The sequence below is a fragment of the Symphalangus syndactylus genome, chromosome 1 (genome assembly GCF_028878055.3).
Source record: "Symphalangus syndactylus isolate Jambi chromosome 1, NHGRI_mSymSyn1-v2.1_pri, whole genome shotgun sequence".
Taxonomy (NCBI): domain Eukaryota; kingdom Metazoa; phylum Chordata; class Mammalia; order Primates; family Hylobatidae; genus Symphalangus; species Symphalangus syndactylus.
The window spans coordinates 26,942,717-26,966,007 of NC_072423.2; the positions used below are offsets into that span (position 1 = coordinate 26,942,717).

The 23,291-nt window shown below is 42.6% G+C and overlaps 1 protein-coding gene across 2 annotated transcripts in view; it reads left to right on the forward strand.

The window, feature by feature from the left end:
* CCBE1 (collagen and calcium binding EGF domains 1) overlaps positions 1–23,291 on the forward strand; it is a 295,390-nt gene that overhangs the window by 85,633 nt on the left and 186,466 nt on the right. The gene's annotated exons all lie outside the window — the stretch shown is intronic.

Genomic DNA, 23,291 nt, shown 5'->3' on the forward strand with positions numbered 1-23,291 from the left:
CTGGCAGTCTATTTACCACATTGCGGCCATTGTGTGAAATTCCTTGGTTATTACATTAAGAATCCGTTTCTGGGAAACTTAATGCAACTTGTCTAATCTTGGCACCCCTCCAACCTTAACAGACTCTTTTGTGTACCGAACTTCTGACTTGTGGGGGGAGAAGCATAAAGGCAACCGGGTCTTAGGGCCAGGACTGAGGAATGGGTTTGGCACCTGGCCCCTGAGGGGAGTTTCACAAGAGACAAGTTCCAGCCAAGATGGCACTGCCTGTCTCTAGCTTGGGAGAGCTGTTTCCTCCTTGGGGAGGCATGTTCTCTGAGAAGGGAAAGGGGCAGCTTTTGAGCTGGTCATGTGCTTAATATCTATACTTGAAGCTGATCCAACTTTTTAAATATTTTAGATAATGCCATTTAACCTGAAATTTCTTACTTTGGAACTTGTGTTAATCACATTTGGGGTCTTCCCATGAATCACTTAGCCATCATTTTTCAGGGCCGCCTCTGGCTCCCTTTTCTGTTTCCTTTTTCCGTTTTGCCAACTTTTTGTTTAAGATGAACATTCCCCAAAGCGGTCATCTCTTGATCTCTCTCCCCCACTCTGCCCACTATGACCCCACAGCAGTCCTCACTGGTTTGACAGGGCTGCCCTGCACTCTACAGCTCTGGAGGGTTCTTAAGAGCTCATTTCCCTCTAACCCAGATCCTCAGGTTGGGATGCCCCAAGAATATGCTAAGCAGGAGGAGGCCAGAGTGCCCATCACATAGGATCTGTAACTTGTTGTAGGACCACAGCCGACTCAGTTACTAGAGATTTTGTGATGCCTTTAGACTTTCCTCTTGATCCCAATATGGCCATGGTAGTAGGATTTTTTAAAGTAACCTAGGTTTAATAATAGTCCCCTTGGCAAGCGTCCTCTTTGCTCTGTAAGAGCTTGCTTACTTTCAACCTTCTTATTCTTTCCTTCTCTTCTGCAAATATTAAATGCCTACCATGTGCACTGTTCTAGCTATGTCCGTGAACAGAACAAAGGTCCCTCGTAAATCTTGCCTTCTAAAGTGACTGGGAGTAGGGGGGATTACTGGAGAGCAGGCAAAAGAAATAACCTTATACCTCATGGAACAAGGCAGTCGGTTAAATAAACTATATGCTGAGTATCATATTGATAAAGAATAAAGCCACTCCTGGCCTATGCTCACAACCAATTTAGGAGAAACAAACTTATAATTAACTGTAGAATAGTGTGATCAAAATATATACCAAATGCAGTGAAAACACCTTTAAGATCTCTTCTTTTTTTTTTTTTTCTCTGACAGTTGGTCAGGAAAAGCTTGACCAGGAAAAGGCAGATGACATTGGAAATGACTCTGGAATGGGAATGGCATCTGAGTAGACAGAAAGCTACTTATTCAGAAAGAATCGTGTGGGTGAAATTACACAGCGTGAATGGGCATGGTGTTAGGGAACAAAAGCAACAGATTCTGGGTGAGAATGAAACAGGAAGTAAAGCTTTGAACAGCCTTGCAAATCCTAAGAGATGACCCTAGAGATGCTATGAAACCATCCAGGTTTTCAAGCCCAGTGGTTTATACCATCAGAGCAGTGTTTCCCCATGGTCACTTCTACAGAGTGGAAGACAAGTACGGAGGGAGACTAGGAGGCTCCCTGACTAACCTCTCAGCCATGGTTAGTCTCCTAATCAAGACTTGATGAAGTTCTGGTCTCCATCGACAGGGCAGGTGGAGAAGAAGGAAGGAGAAGAGAGAAAAGTGGACACATAGTTGTCAAGCATTTGTCATTGGATGTTATTAAGTGGGAGAAAGAATGGAGTCATAGAAGACTTCAGAGTTTCTAGCTTGAACATATAGATGTGCCATTGACTAAGAAATGGTACATTCTATGGTTTGTTGTAGAGGTGTGGGAGGACATAATGAATTGTGATTGGACACATGCTTCTCATATATTAACATTTGTTCCGAAATAAACAGACGTATGTAGGTTGGGTCATGTCACCCCATTTAATAGCATATTCACAGAAGTCAGGAGGACTGCGTCCTCAGCTCAGCTTTAGGACTGTGACCACAAAGTCTTGGAGATGGGTTCAGACCCAAAGAAACAAACTCTAAACTAGGCTTGAAGGAAATGAATTTCAATCAGTGTTTAGACCAGATCAAGATTGAAAGCTCAGGGTGTGCTTCTGAGGCCCGCCCTTCTGGGTTTCATTGACTAGCAGCCATAGCATGGGTCTTGAGAAAAACTGACCCAACTGTCTGCTGCTCCTGATCCTAGTCAGTGTGCAAAACCAGCCAGTGAAAAGCGCCCTCCAAAAGTAGCTTGGGAAGGCAACCCAGACATTATTGGGGAAGACACTATTGTTTTATTAGTGGCTAAGTGTATTTTAAATTTAAATTAGAACTATGTGAAAAACCAATGGTACGTAAATCACTTTTTGTTAAAGACTATTCTGGGTACATCTGTTCTTTAAATGTATTGATATTTAAAATAGAAAATATTGCCCATTAGAGAACCAGGCACGGTGGCTCATGCCTGTAATCCCAACACTTTGGGAGACTGAGGTACATGGATCATTTGAGGTCAGGAGTTTGAGCCGGGCCGGCATGGTGAAACCCTGTCTCTACCAAAATACAAAAATTAGCCGGGCATGGCAGTGTGCGGCTATAATCTCAGCTACTCGGGAGGCTGAGACAGGAGAATCTCTTGAACCTGGGAGGCAGAGGTTTCAGTGAGATGAGATCGCACTACTGCACTCCAGACAGTGCAGAGCGAAACTCCACCTCAAGTGCGCACCTGTAATCCCAGCTACTCAGGTGGCTGAAGCACGAGAATCGCATGGACCTGGGAGGCAGAGTTGCAGTGAGCTGAGATTGTGCCATTGCACTCCAGCCTGGGTGACAGGGCAAGACTGTCTCCCCCTGCCAAAAAAAAAAAAAACCTATCAGAGAAAAACATCTTTGTGCTTCAATTTTAAAAAGGTAATTAAGAGGTTTAGAGTTACAAGTGTGGGATTGTGAAAGTCATTAAGAACTAACCATATTGATAGCTTTTAATTTTTTTTAATAAAAATGGGGTCTCGCTATGTTGCCCAGGCTGGTCTCAAACTTCTGGGCTCAGGTGATCCTCCTGCCCAGCCATCCAAAGTGCTGGGATTACAGGCATGAGCCACTGTGCCTGGCCTCTATATTGATATTTTTAATTAAAATTCTAAAAGTTAGACAATTGAAGTCTAAAAAGAATGGAACATACAAAATTTCTGAGTGCAGTTTAAAATATTCAGTGTAATGTGTAAGTTTCCCTTAAAATAATTGTTTAAAATTTGCTTACATAGAATCAGATTTGTAAATTGAACTATAATTCTTCAGAGAAAAACAAGAATTTGAATTTTAACTTCAATACATTGAATACTAATTTTTAAAATCAATATGACAAAACAACTCTCGAATCTTTTCTGTATACAGAAATCCCTCTCAAGGGTACAAAACAAATCACAATGACAGAAAACATATTTTGCTGTTTGTACCTTGACACAGCTTAACTGGTGGCAAAATGATTCCTGTGTTCTGCCTGCTACTATGTAGTTGCGTAGTTATTCTCTGCCACCCCCCACCCCATCCATCCCCTGCAGCTGGTGTAGATACACAGGTGCAGAGCATGCTCCCATTTTTAATCCAGTTACTTCCGATAAGAGCAGGTCTTTGCCCTTCCCACCCCATTCCCCACCTCAAGCCCCTGATGGAGTTTCCTTTAGGTCTGTCTTCTCCGAATTCCTTTAGGATTTAAAGTCCATACCTTGCAATTTAGCACTTAATGATATGCCCTGTCTTCACAGTCTCTAATTCTTTCAGTATGTGTGAGTCTTGCCTTCTCAAGCAGACTGGGAATTCTTTTCTTCCTTATTCCCACATCTTGGTTCCAGCCAGCCATCTAATAGACATTAAAAAAAAAAAAAAACCCTTGAGATTGGCTGAGTTCTTTTCCCTACTACTTTGAGTGAAAGGAAGTCACCCAAGGCCAGCTTTAAGAATTGTCTGCATGGGGTGGCTCCCGTTGCATAGCACTGAGCTTAGGCTTCAGATACCTTAGTTTGCATCTTGGCTCCATTATTTATTGGCTGGTGTGATCTTGGCTAATTTATTTCAGCTGTCCAAGCCTCAGTTTCTGCAGGCTCTTAGCCCAGTTCCTGACAAATAATAAAGCTCCATAAATAATCATTGTTATTGGTAAAGTCAGCTGCCCAGAAAACCTCTACTTTCTAGGGAAGAATAGAATGACACAATCTCTAGCAAGAGTCGGGGGAAGCACTCTCCATCAGCCCTAGAATTGCTGTAGCCTTTTTGCTGCCTTGGGGAAGACAGGAGGCTGGGGCCCTCTGAGCATTGTTCTAAGCTGCCACCACAACACTGCCTGGAGGGAGGGTTTTTTTTTCTTTTTTTTTCTTCTTCTTCTTCTTTTTTTTTTTTATTATACTTTAAGTTTTTAGGGTATATGTGCACAACGTGCAGGATAGTTACATATGTATACATGTGCCATGTTGGTTTAAGGGAGTATGAAGAGCCAGTGCTTCTGCCAAAGAATTAAGATCTTATTTGTCACTTGAGATTTGCCCCAGTGGTTCTTAACCTGTTCAAAAATGTGCAAAGACGTGTTGACTGAGACACCATCCTCTATCTAGGCCTATGCTATAGGCTTCCTGCTTAGACCTGTGAATTTTGGAAACTGAATAGAGGTATTCACTGGCTTAGGGGTATGAAGAGTCATGCCAAGCCCAGCAGCCTGTCACTTCTGAGTTGGACTCCAGGTATGTAGCTTGAAACCAGCAAACAGTAGACTTTACCCTGCTCTTAAGACTTTATGGACATCTGTTTTCCCAGTGACTCTATATTTCAATCTATAACTCTGAACTTGATGCGTAAGCCTCAGGCTCGGTTTCAAAGCCTTTAGTTTGATGTCATGAATGCCATTTTCCTGCATTCTGTATACAGAAAAATGCTCCTTTTTTTTTTTTTTTTTTTTTTTTAGACAGAGTCGCACTCTGTTGCCCATGCTGGAGTCCAGTGGCACAGTCTTGGCTCACTGCCACCTCAGCCTCCCAGGTTTAAGTGATTCTGTCCTAGCCTCCTAGGTAGCTGGGATTACAGGCACATGCCACCATGCCCAGCTAATTTTTTGTATTTTTAGTACAGATGGGGTTTCGCCATGTTGGCCAGGCTGATCTCAAACTCCTGACCTCAAGTGATCCACCCACCTTGGCCTCCAAAATTGCTATGATTACAGGTGTGAGCCACCATGCCTGGCCCAGAAAAATGCTTCTTGACAGTCTCTGCTTCACTCATGTGTGGGCTTCTCCTAAAATGTGCTCTGACTCATGGTCTTTCTGCTTTCTAAAACTTCGGCCATGCATTTCCTTTTGAATGGTGCTCAGTGGCTCATAAAGAAAGGCTATGTACACATATACATCCCAGGAGGCCTCTCCTTTCTTTTCTCTCTAGTCCTGGCTGGCAGTCTTGCCAGCTCTTACTCGGAAGCAAGGGAAGAAGCTGAGTAATACTTAATAAATTGCAAAGGGCAGAGCTGCAGTGTGATATTAAGACTGCGTTGCTCATACATTGGAATAGGCAGAGTCGGCGGTGAGATCTCTTCTCAGAACCATGCAGGTGTGGAGCTCCCGGTTCTTTGAAAGCAAGCATGCTGTTGCAGACAGGTTAATTTCTTCACTGTCTTTGTGCTAAAGCATGAGGTCCTACATAGTGAAAGTATTCAGGAAGCTGAGTGTACCTGATTCAAAGGGCATTGGCCTTGGGGCATCTCAGTTGACTGTTATGCATAATAGAGGTGTTGTGAGCTGTGCCCACATCAAACCCTTGCCCCTTTCCTGTTGGCAGCTTGTGAATCCCCAGGGGCGCTGGTAGAGCAGATGGGAGCTGCATCCTGAAACCCACTTGGCTAGCTGGCTCTGTGAAGAATGCGCCGGTTCACCTTTGGCTCCGTGTGAGGCTCCGTTCCTCATGTGTCCTGGGGCTTGTTGGGCATATTTTCTGAGTGAACTCTGGAGCCCTCTTAGGAAGTAGCTGCAGGCAACCATGCTCCTTTCCCTGTTGGAAAACAGATCAGACAAGGCCAGATATGCAAGGTGTATGAGATGAGCCCTTCTGAAAAGGAGCACTCAGATAATCTGTTTAAAACACATTATATTCTGGTGGATTCCAAAATCTTTTTTTGTTCTGAAGCTTTGTTCTATCAAATACTGCTTGAGGATAGGATTTTCTCTGGCTAGAGTCTAGCAAGCTTTTCTGTTCTAGTGGTATGTTGGCCTGTTACCTTATTGGGGTATTTGGGGGGCAGGAGGGGTAAGGGGCCATAGAGCCTAGAATGATGTTAAATGGTCTTTATATTAAAATCAATTCTTGGAAGTTAATTTTGGAACAATATCTTAATACCTGCAAAAAAGTATAAGGACACATAAATGACTTTGTATCCAAAACCCAGCTTAAGAAATGAGACAATGAGACACTTCAATAAAGCTAATGCACCTGCTTGGTCATCCCTTCCTCATTTCGGCCCTCTCCACTCCAGCCAGATTTAGCCACTGTTGCAAACTTGGTGTTCATTGCTCCCATGTACTTTCCTCTACTTTTAAACTTAGGCATGTATCCCTAAGTGACAGAGTAGTATTTTTCATATTTATAACCTTCATATATTTTGTGTGTCTTTGTATGACTTTCTGCTAAATATTAGGTTTGTGTACTACATCCATGTAAACCAAGCAGTTCTCATTAACTGACACTCACTTTTCTACCATATCCCATTGCATGAATAAACCAACATCAGAGAAAGCACTTATTAGTACAGAAGCAAATGGAAATCTTGCCCAATCACATTGAATATCATCCCTGGTACTTGCCTAATCATCTTGAAATAACTGGGTCATTACTTGTATGGGTAGGTTTTCTGGTATATTTTAAGAATTGAAAAAGTTATGCTTTCCTGATGTTTATAGGAGAGGAATAGACCCTCTGTAGGAAATGCCTTTGCAAATAGACTTAAAAAAACATAACACATGAAGAATGGATTGGGTAAGGGTGAAACTGATCATGAATAAATATACTTTTAGAGTAAACTAGGCCAAAAAGTAAGAAGTCCATGACTGAATAGTGGCAGTAAGGATTCAGGGAAATAGATTTAAGAAACACTGAGAGGGTAGAACCTCTCGTACTTGGCTGACCAGATGTGGAGACTGAGGTAAGGGAGAAGCCAGGGATGATTCCTGTCTAGGTTTGGTCTACTGGTTGAGCAATGGAACTGTTGTGTAGCACGTCGAAAACCTAGGAAGGAGCTGTTCTAATGGTGATGAGGGTGAATGTTAAGATAATTTTGTATTTGGACTTGCTAAGTTTGACACATCTGTGATATATGCAAGAGGAACTGTCCAATAAGCCACTGCATATGAGTCTGGGGCACAGAGATTTGTGAGCAGGAGATCTACTTTTGAGAGTCACTGGAATATGAATGGTGGTTGAAGCCAAGGAAGTAGATGATGCTTCAAGATGTGTGTGCAGTGAGAAGGGGAGATGGCTGAAGACAGAACCCAACAGAACACTAAGGAATCCAGAAGCGAGTATCGGGAGTAGTGGCCAAAACACGGAAGGAGAAAAGTGCTGTCTCGAAGATAGAGGGGGAAGTTTCAAGAAGGAGGAGTTGGTCAACAGATGCACATATGACAAGTCACATAATGCAAGAACTCAAGTCTGTTGGATTTCCCATCACAGAGCACATTGGTGAGCTTCAGGAGAGCTGTGTAAGTGGAAGTTGGGGGATAGAAGCCAGATTATGGATGAGCAAAGACTGGATAATGAGAGAAGACATGACACATATAGACGACTGCTTCAAGAGATTTGGACAGGCCCAAGAGAAACAGATGGGGCAGCAAGGACCTAATGTGTAGGTTTGAGGAAAATCTTTTATTTTGAATATAGGAGAGGCATGAACACTTTTATGTGCTAAAGGGAAAGACTCCGTGTAGAAGAGAAACTTGATTATGAACAAGAGATACGTTTTCACTCATCCACAATAAACACTTTCTATTAAAGCTCCATCTGAAATGCTCATAATCCAGTCTTCAAAGTTTCCCCTTAAATTCTACCTCTCTTGAGTAGTTGACAAATTTGACTTCAAAGAGTCTTCCCTAGATCATTTCATTGCTGATGTGAAAATTAAAATGGGGGCTTGTTCTTGTGCCTTCTCTAAAACACATCTCTCAAGCAGGTGGTAAGGGCTGAGGGTGGCTCTTCTTAGAAATGCTAAGATGCTATTTGGCAGGAATAACACTAAATCGTTTTGTCTTGCATCAACACTTTGGTCCAAGTTTCTTAAATAATCTCTGACATGATTAGGAAGGTAGGGATCTAAGGGGTCTGGAACACAAAGTTAAATTGTAGTTTTGACCTGTAAGGAGTCCAGAGAAAATCCTGGAAAAGGAATTGTGTAAATAACAATAATAGCTAATGCTTATTGAACACTCACGTGACAAACGCTACTGAGTAGCTTGTTTCATATATTTCTCTCTAATTTTCAAAATAACCCCATTACGTATATAGTTTTTAATCCTCATTTGTATTTATTTATTTTATTATTATTATTTTTTGAGACGGAGTCTCACTCTGTCACCCGGGCTGGAGTGCAGTGTCACGATCTCAGCTCACTGCAGCCTCCCAAACTGGAATGCAGTGGCGCAATATTGGCTCACTACAACCTCCGCTTCCTGGATTCAAGAGATTCTCCTGCCTCAGCTTCCCAAGTAGCTGGGACTACAGGCACGTGCCACCACACACAGCTAATTTTTAGTAGAGACAGTGTTTCACCGTGTTGGTCAGGCTGGTCTCGAACTCCTGACCTCAGGTGATCCGCCCACCTCAGCCTCCTAAATTGCTGGAATTATAGGAGTGAGCCACCGTGCCTGGCCGCTAATCCCCATTTTTAAATAAGGTAAATCCAGAACCTGGGGTTTGAAGAGATTACTCAGTGTCACACAGGAAGTGGTTCAGATTTGGACTTTGGTTGAGTCCAGAGTCCGTGTCTAACCATTGCGCAACATTAGCTTTCAAGCTCAGCAAGGTGCCCTAGGACAGAATCTGAGGCTGCCGAGAGCAGCTGAAGGGAATAAGAGAAGAATGAATGTCTAAATCCAGCTATGCCCAGATCCTTTTTGCGTAGTGTGATTTATGGGATGATGTCATGATGATGCTTTGCGATTTTATCTTTACAGTCAGTCCCCAACTAAGGAGTTGTGCCCCATAGTTCATTATTTGTCTGTTGTTTGAAATTTGGAATGATTCTGCAACTGGAACAATAATGGTAAATAGTGAGTAGGCTCCAGTCTAGCTCATCTGAGTCTGTAGAGTAATCCACCTATAAACTGGTTCCGATGATGAGATTCCGGACTCTAAGAGGGCTTTCATGCCATTCATGAACTCATGGGCCATATTCCACAGTGCTGACTGGTACATGCTTATCTGAATGTCAGCCAAAAGCATGCAAAATTAGAGAACCAAATCTGCATTGTAAAAATACTATGTTTTCAGCTGTACTGGACAGGACTTTTGGCTCAACCTTTGTTTTCAAGAGGAAGTACCATGCTTTCCTTTGATTGGACTGACTGTTGCAGTGAGTACTTGTGTGCTTTTTTTTTTTTTCCAATTCAACACACCTTTTATGGAGTACCTACTCTATCGTACTCTAGGCCAGGCCCTGCACCGGGCACTGGGGATACAGACATGACTTGGACAGTCTAGCTTGGGAAACAGACTCATGTCCGACTAATTATAAAACAGTGAGGTAAATGTTACAGTAGAAGCATGAACCAAGGAAGCACAGCACATTTGGAGTGTAGGCATTTATCAGAAAAAGTTTTTTCGAACAGCTGTCGAAATATATAGTGAGAGAAATAGCATTCGTATCGCAAATATAAGGTTAACCCATTTTGGTTAACAAGGCACTCATGCTCAGATTTTACAGATAAAAAGATGATTTTCTTTTCTTCTAAAACAGCAGGGGTAACAAAAGATTCAAGATTAAGATACAGCCTCCAGAGATGATTCTTGTGTTTTTTGACACCCTTCCAAGGTTTGTTTATGTCACCCTGGGGCCCCATGGAGATGCTTGGTTTGTAAATGATCCGTGCAAGATGCAGGGAGTCACATACGGATGGGATGTTATCTTTGAAGATTAAAGTTATGTTTACTACTTTCTTTGAAGACAGTTTGTAATGGGATGTCATGACAGCCTTGTTAAGTATGCAGATAATGAAAATCAACATCTGACTTCTAAACAAAAGTGGGGGGAAAAGTGCATAGAAAGCCAGGATTTCAAGCATGTGCTTTGTGGTTTGCCATGTGGACACTGTCTTTGCCCCAGATGCCTCGCTGCTTTCCCTGAAATGGTCACTGTGTCCTTCTGTCACATCTGAGGAATTCCATCCTAAGGAAGTAAAAAACCTATCTGTGGGAGTTCTAACGCCTCTAAGGTCTGTCATGGAGTATGCAAAACATACACAAATGTGATCTCTGCCTTTGTCAGAAGCATTTTTCTGAAACAATGAATGGACAGTTAAGAATTAAGCGTGTATTACTAAGAAAACTCAACTTGTTTTGACAATCATTAAACTTTGGGGTAAATGGGAGTTGAATCACAAAGCACCATAGGGGTTGAGATCATCGAGGTTGCTTGAGAGCAGTGACGTGCTTCAGGCAGAAAGCTACAGCTCGGACGTTCGAGCATCGCGATTTGTCCTTGTAGCAGATTTCTGACTGGGCCTGGCTCAGGCATTTCCCCAGTGGAGCAGCTCACTTCCACCTTCACCTTTTCCTCCCGGAAACTACTAGAGGGAGGATAGCTTATCCCAAGGCCACCCCTAGCAGTTGTCCACTTGGCTCTGGAACCTTTCTCTGGCAACAACTCAAGTACGCCTTATGTTTCAGTCTGAGGGTTTGCTGGGAACATGAGGTATTTTATCATCCACCTAGAAGTGTTCCTTTGGGAGAAATTAGAGGCAGAGTCCCTGCAAGCTCTAGGTGGGTAGCCATCTAGGCTTTTGAGAGGTCAAAGAGGCTCCTTGTCATCTTTAGGCCCCCTGGTTTTCCAGCAAAGCCTTAGCATATGAGAGATGATCCAGGAACGCCTAGTAATTCTGCAGAATGGCTGGCCAGTGGGGAATGCTGGCCAACCTAAGAGTTATCCACCTGGACCACATTCTTTTTCAGGCTCACTTGGCATGATGTCTCTGCCATAAAGCCCTTCTCCCGGTAGGGTGAGATGCCCCCTTTATTCTGTGCTACACCCCAGCTAGTTCATGCCCTAGTCCAACCATCGACCCACCTATTCTCTATAAGGATAAAACTGGTCATCTTCGTCTGGTTATCGCTATGACTGGCTTTCAGCAAATAGAGGAAAGATCTGGCTTTAGTGTTCTTAAAGAGTTTAGCTCTTCCCTAAAACATGTTGTAGAAGATGTTTTATCAAAAAGATCAAAGTTCACATCACTGCCAGACTCCCTCCTCCTCCTCCATTTCTCCCTGCTGTGCCTCCCAGGGGCAGCAGCCTCTGCTGGGGAAGAATCACCAGCTCCTGTGTAACAGATGATACTCCCGCTGTGGGCACTTTTCCCAGCCTTTGCAATCAAGTCAGGCCAGAACATGCCTTCAAGAGGGCATTGCTTTAATCTTCAGGCATGATGAACGTGGTGTAGGTGGCAGTGACTGTGGACACTGAGCTCCTGTCTCCAGTTTGAGGTGGGCCTGGAGCTGCCAGATCCCCTACTGATCACTGGATAAGATGGGCATCTTGCCCCATTCTGACCCTACCTATCAAGCATCTTAGCAATAGCTGACCAAGAACAAATGATACATTTTAAGAGACTTGGCATTTGTTTTTTAAAGTACATTTACTGCTAAGCTGACAAAACTAGACAGTGTACATTTCAGGTTTTGAGAAGCAGACATCCTGGTCTAATGCATCTCAAAATTATCCATCTGAAGAGTTGTCCAAATTGGACATTGAAACAAATGCCTATTGAAGCAATCACATACCATGGAAATTTCCTTCTTTACTAAATCTCCCATGTCTGCTTGTTCAATTCACGTTTTTCTGTTACAGAAGTAGATGATCAGCTCTCCTTTTAAATACAGGTGACTGTAGCCAGTTACTTAGTATGTTGGCTTATACCAAGGGAGTAGTAATTTGACTTTATTATATCTAATCAGTAACATGGACTATAGAGAGGCCAGTTTGAGACCCTCATCTGCTTTTTTTTCCTGGATAAGTATCTCTGTTCTGTGTGTCCTCCCACCCCTAGCCCTGTGAAAATGGAAGATGGTGCAGCCTAATGGTTAAGAACTCAGGTGTGAGGTCAGACAGACTTGGGATCAGACTCCAGCTTCACATGCACAGGCTCTGCACCCTTGGACAACTTGCCAAACCTCTGTGTCTTGTTTTGAACCTATGAAGAGGAGTAGCATGCTGCTTCCTGGCTCTCTCCATAACTGTTTTGGCCTTATGTGACCCTCCATCAGCAAAGCTCTTATGGGGTGAAGAGGGTCCCTCCTTAGGTAAGTTTTCCAGTTTCTTCTGCCTACTTTCTCCATTGGATCCTTCCTTATTTGCCTGCCTAAGAGGATATAAAGTACCCGAGAGAAACAAGAGATACCTTTTTCAGCTTCCCATTTTTAAAAAAAAGTAGTAGATTATATCAATGGTCACATGTATTGTGTGTCAGGCTTCCCACGTCATTTTTACAACAGCACTACAAAGGCATCCCTTTTGGATGTGGAAACAGAGTCATCGAGAGGTTGAGGACCTTTCGGCCTGAGGAGGTCGGGACAGAGGTTCAGATGTCCACCTCCAACACTTGGCACTTCCTCAGATCTCCTTCCTAGCTGCTTTGTATCTTTCTCTTCTAATGTACTTGCCTGGTCTCCAGTATTTTAACAAGGATAAGAGGTACTGTTTCTCCTAAAATAAAATTGGTGTGTCTCTATATAGAAAGATAAGGGAAGGTTTCCTGGGGTGGGAGAAAGGAAGAACAACAACTTTGTAGTAGGAAGAGAATGCTAATTTCATTTTGTGTTCTTGCTGGATTTAATAACAACACAGGAACATATAATTAGTAGATAATTCTGTAATTACTTAAAGATGAGCAAAACCTTGAAAATGACCCAGGATGTGAAAGGTCTTGAAGCAGGGAGGTATCTTCCCTGGAGGAGGCCAGAGACTATATTTAAATCAGATGTTTTACAGAGAGATGAGCCATCTTTATCTTTAAAGGCCAAATTCTGCCTCCTCACAGGAGTAGAGGTGAGTGATTGTTTTAGAAATAATAATAAAAACTTTATTTACAAGAACCTTATGACCAAGGACCTGAATGGTCTAGCTGAAATTAATTCATGAATCCTCACAACACTTAGTTTCTCTCATTCCTTCAACTACTTAAGAATTTCCAGCCCCAGGGACCAAATTCTATGCTCTAATATTTGAGGCTGTGGAAGTCACTGCTTCTCTTCTTCTCATGATCATTCCAGAATCTTCTGAGCAAATGATTAGCATTTGGCTATGGCGGATACACACCCTGGATTTTTTTCAGGGATAGTTTAAGAAATATTGTCCTATTAGTGCTCTATGTGTAAGAGCTAACAAATGGAGTTTTCTCTTCCTGGGAGCATGTGAGTGCGATTCTAGCTTACCTCCTTTAGTTTCCATGACAGCCCTAGGAGGTTGGTATTGTCGCTGCATTTTATGATTTGAGACAAGGCACAGAGGCTTAGCAAGTTATCCAAGGGTGCAGAGCCTGTGCATGTGAAGCTGGAGTCTGATTCCAAGTCTGTCTGACCTCACACCTGAGTTCTTAACCATTAGGCTGCACCATCTCTCATTTTGTCAGAGCACATAACAGCTTTGACCACTCTGTAGTCTTCTGGCACTTAACCCTTGTTCAGGCCTTGCTTCTCTCTGTGGGGTCCTCTTCCCTATGCCTCTTGCCTTCAAAGTCCTACTCATGCCTCAAGGCTTCCCATAAGGCCTTTCCTGGTTATTACAGCTTATGGTGATCACATCTTAAGATTTTTTCCAACTCAGGACTTGGAGGGCTTTTCTCTTTATCCAATGTCTTGTTACATACATATATATACCCTTTTTGTATTATATGTAGTTTCTGTTTTCAATGTGGTTTTTAAAAATCCAGATCTTTGTAGATGGGAAAACTTATTTATCCAATGGTTTTATATTGAATTTATACTTTGCATGCATACTAGGGATACAAAAGAAATATAAAAGATCAGTGCCTTGAATCTTTGCAATTCTAATGAATTGATAGAAGGAAGAAACAGAGAACCACATAAGGATGATGATGATAATAGTGTGTATAACTTCATGATCTCTCTTCTGATATGGTTGTTGAAATGCAGAAGCAGAATAAGACAGACAGTCACAGGAAAACTTAGCTCATTTTGCTGCTCCAGTATCCTCTGACCTTGTATCACCCTAAAGAAGGATCTTGGCATTATCTGAGTTTGCATTTTTCTTAGGTTTTCATTAGCTTCATGGGACCCAATTTGTGATGTTAGTAAAAATATATTTTTTAAAAAATGGGATTCTCATTTGTAATAACAAATGGTCTCTTGCAGATGGGCACTTGAATTGAGGTGGATCTTTTTTTGGTATTTCTTACTCCAGTCTTGCTGTACTATGTCTATATTTAAATGTTTCAGATTTGTGGATGTTCTAACTAATCGGTTGTTGAATATGCTAATCATTTAAAGATGGGCAAACTGGAAAAGAAAATATCTTTTGGAAAAACTGATAGTGACAAGGAGGGTGTTGAAGGGTGTGTATGGTGGCAAGGCACAATTTCTTCTAAAATTTCAAAGATTTAAACAGAGAATCTGGCTGAACAAAAGAATGCACTCCCCTCACGAATTCCATAATTTCCTGTGCTGGACATACACTTTCTCCACACAAGTTTTGATGTTAGATGATAATAAAAGCAATTAAAAGAAAACTGAGGCTGGGCATAGTGGCTCATGTCTAATCAGCACTTTGGGAGATCAAGGTGGGCAGATCACTTGAGCTCAAAATTTTGAGGGCAGCCTGAACAACATGGTGAAACCCCGTGTCTTCATCTGTTTTAATGCTGCTAATAAAGACATACATGAGAGTGGGTAATTTATAAAGGAAAGAGGTTTAATGGAATCACAGTTCCACATGGCTGGAGAGGCCTCACAATCATGGTGGAAGATGAAGGAGGAGCAAAGGCACGTCTTACATGGTGGCAGGCAAGAGAGTGTGTGCAGGGGAACTGCCCTTTATAAAACGATCAGATCTCGTGAGACTTACTCACTATCATGAGAACAGCGTGGGAAAGACCCCCCCATGATTCAGTTACCTCCCACTGGGTCCCTCCCATGACATGTGGGGATTATGGGAGCTACAATTCAAGATGAGATTTGAGTGTGCAGACAGCCAAACCACATCACCCTATCTCTACCAAAACTACAGAAAATAAGCTGGGCATGGTGTTGGGTGCCTCTAGTCCCAGCTACTCAGGAGGTTGAGGTAGAATGATCACTTGAGCCTGGGAGGCAGAGGTTGCAGTAAGCTGAGATTGCACTACTGCACTCCAGCCTGGCAGACAGAGTGAGACCCTGCCTTACAAAAAAAAACAAAAAAAAAACAAAAAAAAAACAAAAAAAACTGAGACATAGCTAATAAAATAGATCCCTATCCATAGCACAGAATGGGCCCCTTCTTCCCTCTGAAAGCAAGGGGAATGGGTTTAGAAAAGTTGCTAAGGAAAAATTATTATGTATACTCTCCTCTCTGCCACCCCTTACCGACCTTAAAGCCTTCTTGAAGGAAGATTGGTTCCAAGACTAGGGGATGAGAGGTAAAGATGCTAACTGAAGAATCAGGACCACATTACTCTACATAAGGAAAGAGAGAGAGGGGCTCAGAAGGGAAGAGTTGGTGGTAACCAGCCCCAGTGGGCAGGAGGAGGTGGGGATGGTTGGAAAGAGAAAGCTATGAAGCCACTGTCTTTGAGAGGAAATTTAGCGGCATGGAGGACCTTTGCTAACCCGGGTGAATTGTAACCCTCTCCTTCATTTTCCCACATATCCTTCAGTGGAACCTAACATTGTTCATTGAAAATGGTGGTCCCCAACCTTTTTTGGCACCAGGGACCAGTTCTGCAGAAGACAATTCTTCCACAGACCAGAGGTGGGGGATGGTTTGGGGATGATTCAAGCACATTACATTTATTGTACAGTTTATTTCTATTACCACATTGTAACATACTTACATAACTCACCATAATGTAGAATCAGTGGAAGCCCTGAGCTTGTTTTCCTGCAACTAGATAGTCCCATTTGGGAATGATGGGTGACACTGACAGATCACCATGCATTAGATTCTCATGAGGAGTGTGCAACCTACATCCCTCACATACACAGCTCACAAGAGTTAGCCCTCCTGTGAGAACCTCATGCCACTGCTGATCTGACAGGAGGTGGAGCACAGGTGGCAATGCTCACTTGCCTGCAGCCCAGTTCCTAACAGGCCACAGACCTGTCCATGGCCCGGTGGTTGGGGACCCCTGATTTAAAGGAACAAGAATATCTAATATTTTTTCTGACATAGCAAAAACAATAGTTGCAAGACTAGGGACTCTTACTCTGGGATGACTCACAAGTTTTGTTGGAAAACTCACCATGGTTCTGTGGGATTAGGGTGAGTTTTTTCTCTGAATGGTGGATGGAATGGAAGTGAGCCAGGGGTGACAATGTCTTTTTTTAAACCATTAGTCCAAAGTCATGGAATATTTTGTTAAGAATTTGCTTTAATTGCCACCAACAACTGTTTCCACTTTAGAAATGCCTAAATCTGTTTAGGAGCCTGTCATGTCTCTGACTCTAGTCTATCCATAGACCCCCGGCTATGTGTGCTGCCTGCATTAATTCTTCAGGCAGGAATTATTATTCCTGTGGTACAGATGAAAAAGTTAAGACACAGAGACAGTAAGTAATCCTGCTCAGGATCTCATGGTCAGAAAGAGACTTTGAACCCAGATCTGATACCAAATTGTGTACTCTTAGCCATTGTACCATAAGTGATAAGAAAATTCAGTAATGGCCAGGAATGATATGTGACTATATGAGTGAGTCATATTAATGAATTCCATTAATTATACAGTGGTGATGAGAATTAAGGAAATGAGCTGCAACAGAAGAGTTGCTGTTTCCATTTTAGTCTTCATATAATTCAGTGCAGCTTCCGTTTTATCCAGGTATGGTAATTACATTAATTCTAGGTGCCTGATGGAATCCAGACTGCATGTTTTCTCAATTGAGTGCTTGCGTATATATTATCTTTTAAAATTAGTTCTAAATAAGGTTATGAATTAATGGTAGCCAGCATGGTGCCTGGCACATAATATAATTTATAGATATTTATAATATGACTTATAAGTCCTTCACCCAGCCTTCATCTCTCCTTTGTTCCTCTTTTCCCTTCTCCTTCCTTCTTGCTTCCTCCCATTCTTTCTATATGACTCAAGACTCATTAGGTTGAGGATGTGAGGAGAAAAATAACTAGAAAAAAAGTAGTAGTAGAAGAGAGGGTGGGTTGATTAACGAAGAAGGGAGGAGGAAAAGTAGCAGTAAAGTGTCTACCTAGAAGTGGGTCTGATACCGGCCATGGCTGAATTTAGGGACTCTGCCAGCATCACCAGGATTTGATGTTTCTCCATCTTTGGTCTCTGCCCACCTCTGTGTTGGCTTCATTCTCGGGAACGGTTTGCATGAATTGCATCAGTTGCATGGCTGTGGGGATTCAACAGCCTCCAGAAATGCCAGGTTCTCATCCTTGAAGCCTCAGATTTAGTAGAGAGAGTTTTCAAAAAGATCATGGAAATGAGCCCAATCTCCAGCTTGGGTCATATGCCCATCTGAGAACTGCTCACTTGGGTCAGGGGAATGTAGAGCTCTGACTGGCCAGGTCTGGATCATGTTCTACCCTTGGCTACAGGAGTTAGGGCCACACCTACCTCAGCTACATGGATAAAATGTGGAAGGAGTGACTCTTCAAAGAAAACGGGCACAGAAGTAGTACTGTAGGTTGGTTAGCTCAACAGCGTTTCCAGACTCCACCTGCTGTGCCTCCACATTTCAGAGGATGGAGAACTAGAAACAGCATTCCCAGATTCCTCAAACCTGGCATTCTGGGTGTGCTTTAGGTCCTGCCAATCATCTGCACTCAAGTGAAACCTGAATTCAGAACTGAGTGAGGAAGTAAAGGAGCAGCACATGTGGCCGGTGCAGACCGTGTTTGTGGCAGTGTGATTCTGCTTCCGGCAACTTCATATGGCAGCTTCCCACAGCAGTGAGGGGGCGACTTTCTGTATTACAACAGAGGTGGTGTGATTCTGGGGTGAAGGAACATTTTGGCAGCTTAACCTAGTCCCCACTACTTCAAGCTTTGTAAATCACTGGTTTTGTAATTCCCTTGATACTCGATAATAAATCCCTTTGTGCTAAAGCTAGCTGGTATGCTCTCTGTTGTCTCTGCTGATCCCTAACCAGTGCTCTCACTGGAAGATGAGGGCATGATACTGGTTAAGCACCTCAACCTGTGTCCACCAATATTCCTAACCTCCATTTTCCCTGGACTTTCTCTTTTCTGTCTCTAGTTTCCTTTCTTTCTTCTCTCCCTCCCCATTCCCTTGAAATTCAGGCTGTGAGTCTCCAAGCTCTGTTCTTTGAGAGAGATTAGAAATAAACTATCTACCCTTTTCTTCAAGATTGCTAGGAAGTATCCTCAAATATTTTGGAAACTCAGTTATCCTGACGTCAGGTAACTGTGTTCAATGGTTTCGAGACTAAATTATCTGGATGGTAATAAGACCTCATGGTCTTATTACTGATACAATTCATGCAAACCATTCCTGAGAATGAAGCCAACACAGAGGTGGGCAGAGACCAAAGATGGAGAAATATGAAGTCCTGGTGATGCTGGCAGAGTCACTAAATCCAGGCATGGCCGATACCAGACCCGCTTGTAGGTGGACACTTTACTGCTACTTTTCCCCCTTTTTTCTTCATTAACCAACTCACCTTTCTTCTACTACTACTACTTTTTTTGTGGTTAATTTTCTCCTCCCACCCTCAACCCAATGAGCCTCGGGTCATACAGAGAGGACGGGAGGAAGCACGAAGGAAGGAGATGGGAATTCCTCATGGATTTGCTGTAAAGATTAAATAGCAAGCTGTACGTATGTGTTTCACTCAGTAAATTCTGTAAATGCCTCCTTGCTCATGCCTTATTCTTACCCATTTTGTTCCTTTCCTGACTCCACATTACGTTGACTAATAGCTAACATCAGTGGAGCATGTATTGCATGCCCAGGCATTCAAAGTGCTTTTTATGAATTACCTTGTTTAATCCTCACAACCTCATGAGACAGGTACTTCATTATTTTTCAGATGAGGAAAGGAGGCACTGAAGGACTGTGTAACTTGTCTGTTTATTCAGCTAGAAAGTGGCAGAGCTGAGATTTAAGCCCCTAGCCTGATCCCAGAGCCAGGCTCATAACCACTGGCTGGCCTGCTGCTCTATTCCTAGTGCCCTGGCCAGCTCAAGATTAAATGCATGTGGAAGCCTTTGATTATTGAATAAAGTGTACTGCTTTTCTACTTTGATGCTTTGCTTGCTGTATATTCAGAACTTTTGTTTCTTTCTTCATTATCTTGCTGTGTTGGTCCGTTGGCATTTAGCCATCCACATGTTCTGGTACTGTCTTTGTGGCTAGTGGTTTATGTCTGGAAGTTGTAACTGGGTGTGTTTCCTTTGGCTGTGAAACAAAGGTTTTGCCCACGTGATGCTCATTGGCCCCCTCAGAAGCCACACCTGTGGCCCTCTCAACGCTTCATTGATGGTCGGGTCACACTCAAGCCTTTGCTACGTGATGGAAATGGACAGAAGGTTTCTCAGGACTCTTGCTGTCTCAATTGTGTAAAACGAGAGACATGGATATGAGCTCTCTTCTTAGCTATCAATTGTGAGAACCTGGGCTGAGGCATGGGGAGGACACTGGACACAGGAATTTGGCTTCTGTAGTAAGACTGAAGTTATTTGCTGCTTAACAGCTTTTTTCCCCCTGCCATATATCATAGCCAAGACCAGTGTCTTATCAGTCTAGACCTAGCATGCTTCTCTGAAATACCATATTCTTTCATCTTAAATACTACTAAATGATCTAGGTATTGAAAAAAATACTTCCAAAATGGTCAATTTACAGTCCCATGACACCTTCAGTGTTGAACAAGGAAGACTAACGATTATTGGACAAAATTATTTTTGAAAAGTAGACTTCTGCCATTGTGTGCTGTTCTCAGCTGGCCTAGGGTCAGGGTGAGTGGACCCTGACATTGGTACTTTACGTCCAAGCAGCTTTCTCTCCCCTGTGTCCTCCTTGCTGCCAAACACTGAAACAGTTTGAGCTACACTTTTGAAAAAAGAGACTCTGCTTCCTTTATAGGGATGAGAGGAAAGTTATAGGGCAAACAGCCACTCTGTTCAGACCTCTTATTTCCTGCATTCTTTAGCCATTTGTTTTAAACAAAATTGTTCATGTGGGGATTTGTTTATAGAATTGAAAGTCCTAGAGAATAGGCACTACCATGTGGAGCACCTTGTAGATATGTTTTTAGTTTGAAAATGTAGATTTTTTAAAATGGACATTTTCAAGAAGTCTGCACATCATCATTCACCCATACTTTGCTTTTCAGTCACTTCTTGGAGGTAACAAAGTCCTTGGGGTATCTGATGGAGAGGGCCGCCACTGTGGGACCCACTTGATAAAGCCTTAACTCCTTCATCCTGGTATTAAAATGTAATCATCCTGAAAATCTTTACAGTACCTTTGCTCTGCCTGCCAAAGAACTGATATATTCAGTTACACTGAGGCATGGAAAATAGTTTAATGTTTGCAGATATTTAACACTGTATTCATACATGTTTACCTTTTAAAGTTATTTGATAAAATTTGAGAGCTGATAATAGTCATTCATTGTAGGAATTGGCCAAGAAAATGGGAAAGATACTTTCGGTTGAAGGAACTTGATCTGGCTTTTAGAGGGACTCAGGTAATGGTGATGATAAAAGGGGAACATTTATTGAATTTACAATGAGCAGTCTCAGTACCAAGCAGTTTTCTTGGATTTATTATAGTTAATCTTGATAGGGACACAAGGTTGGTGTTACCATTATTTTCATTTCTCAGATGAGGAAACTGAGGCAAAGTAAGAAAGGTTAGTAACTTGCCTGTTATCGAGGGCCAAGACGGGATCAAAATCTGTTCCTTCCGACACTGGGACCCACAGAGGTGAGCCGAAATGTTGTGAAAGCTTACAAAAATTGTCTGAGGGAAAGGATAGGTCCTTGTTAAGAAAAAAAAAACAAAAAACAAAACAAAAAAAAAAACAGTAGATACTGGCCAGGCCTGTGTAAGGGAGGAGTCTGAGGTTCCAACTTCAAGCTTTTGGTAACCCACCTTAGAGAACTGATTTTTCTGTTTGTTTGTTTGTTTGTTTGAGACAGAGTCTTGCTCTGTCGCCAGGCTGGATGGAGTACAGTGGCGAATTCTCCGCTCACTGCAACCTCCATCTCCCAGGTTCAAGCAATTCTCCTGCCTCAGCCTCCCAAGCAGCTGGGACTGCAAGTACACGCCACCATGCCTGGTTAATTTTTGTATTTTTAGTAGAGATGGGGTTTCACCATGTTGATCAGGCTGATCTCGTTCTCTTGACCTTGTGATCTACCCGCCTCTGCCTCCCAAAGTCCTGGGATTACAGACGTGAACCACTGTGCCCGGCCGAGAACTGCTATTCTTAATGACTTCCTTGGGGACTGTCTCTGGGACTGCACATAGAATGCCGCCTTTCATCCCTACTCATAGGGTGCAGACTCGGGTTAAGGATGTACTGCTGACAAAGTGAGTAGTACCGAGGAAATGAGTAGCTACTGCTAGGCTAGCCAGTTGAAGATCTTTTCCCCTTTTAAGAAAGTTCACTTTCCAAGCAGAACTAAAAGATGATTTATGAAACAATTTCGTTTTGCCCAAGGGTATTTTCAATGCCTTAACTTTGTGGAAAAACATACATAACAGAAGCTTACTGCTTTTACCATTAAGTGAGCAGTTCACTGGCATTAAGTACGCGTGCAACCATCAATCATCATCCATCTGCAGTCCACTTTGAGTTTCCCCAATGAAAGTTCTGTACCCATTAAACAACAACTTCCCATTCCTCTCTCTGCAGACCCTGGCAATCCTCATTCTATTTTCTGCCTCTCTGAATTTGACTACTCTAGCCCTGGCTGTGTTCTTTTAAATATCGTAATTAGATATCTACATACGTTTTAACCTTTAGCACTCATTTTCAGGAACCCATCTGTAGCGGATTAATTTGTAGAAGGAGGACAGAGGGAAGGCATTGGGATCATTGTTATACAACTATCTAATTTTTAAGGAGGATAGGTAATCAAGCTTGCCTTGGTTTTGGGGGCCCCAAGATGGCAAGAACCACGGAATGAGAGAGAACTTGGTATTTTTCATGAAGCTGCCTTGGCTTGCTGGTGAAGCAAACACTTGTACCTTCATCTAGACTTCTGGGGAACTTGACAGAGGGAGACTGTGCAGTTCTGCCTGGCGTTAGGGGGACTTAGGGGGACGTGGTTCTTGAATGCACAAGGTGAGAAAGAATATGCCATTGCTGATGGAATGGGTGGTCATCCCTCTTTGGGATATGGACCCCATGCAGTTCCCCCTGAGGCCTACAGCTACTTGATTTTTAGTCCAGAGGCTGCTACTTCCAGTGACCAATGGGTTGCCAACTCATGTCCCAGACTTAGTTACAATTTATACAACTAACTGAAAGAAGTTGGACAATGTGAACAGCTTTGATTTTGCTTTTTTTCTCCCACAATGTTGTGAGTGTTTGAATGACAGCACAAATAAAGAATCTTGACTACTCAAGCCAAAACTGCCTGCAGCCAGGATTATAAGTGTGTCCGGGGAGTTCACAAAATTTCAGCTCTTATGTAAGAACACTAGGCCTCTTTTACCTCCTCACAGATTTATCTCAAGAAAATGGGATTATATATTCATTGTCTGTGCTACTGAAGGAGGATGGCAATGGAGATAATATAAAACAGCTGATAGAGAAGACAGGCTTTGGAAT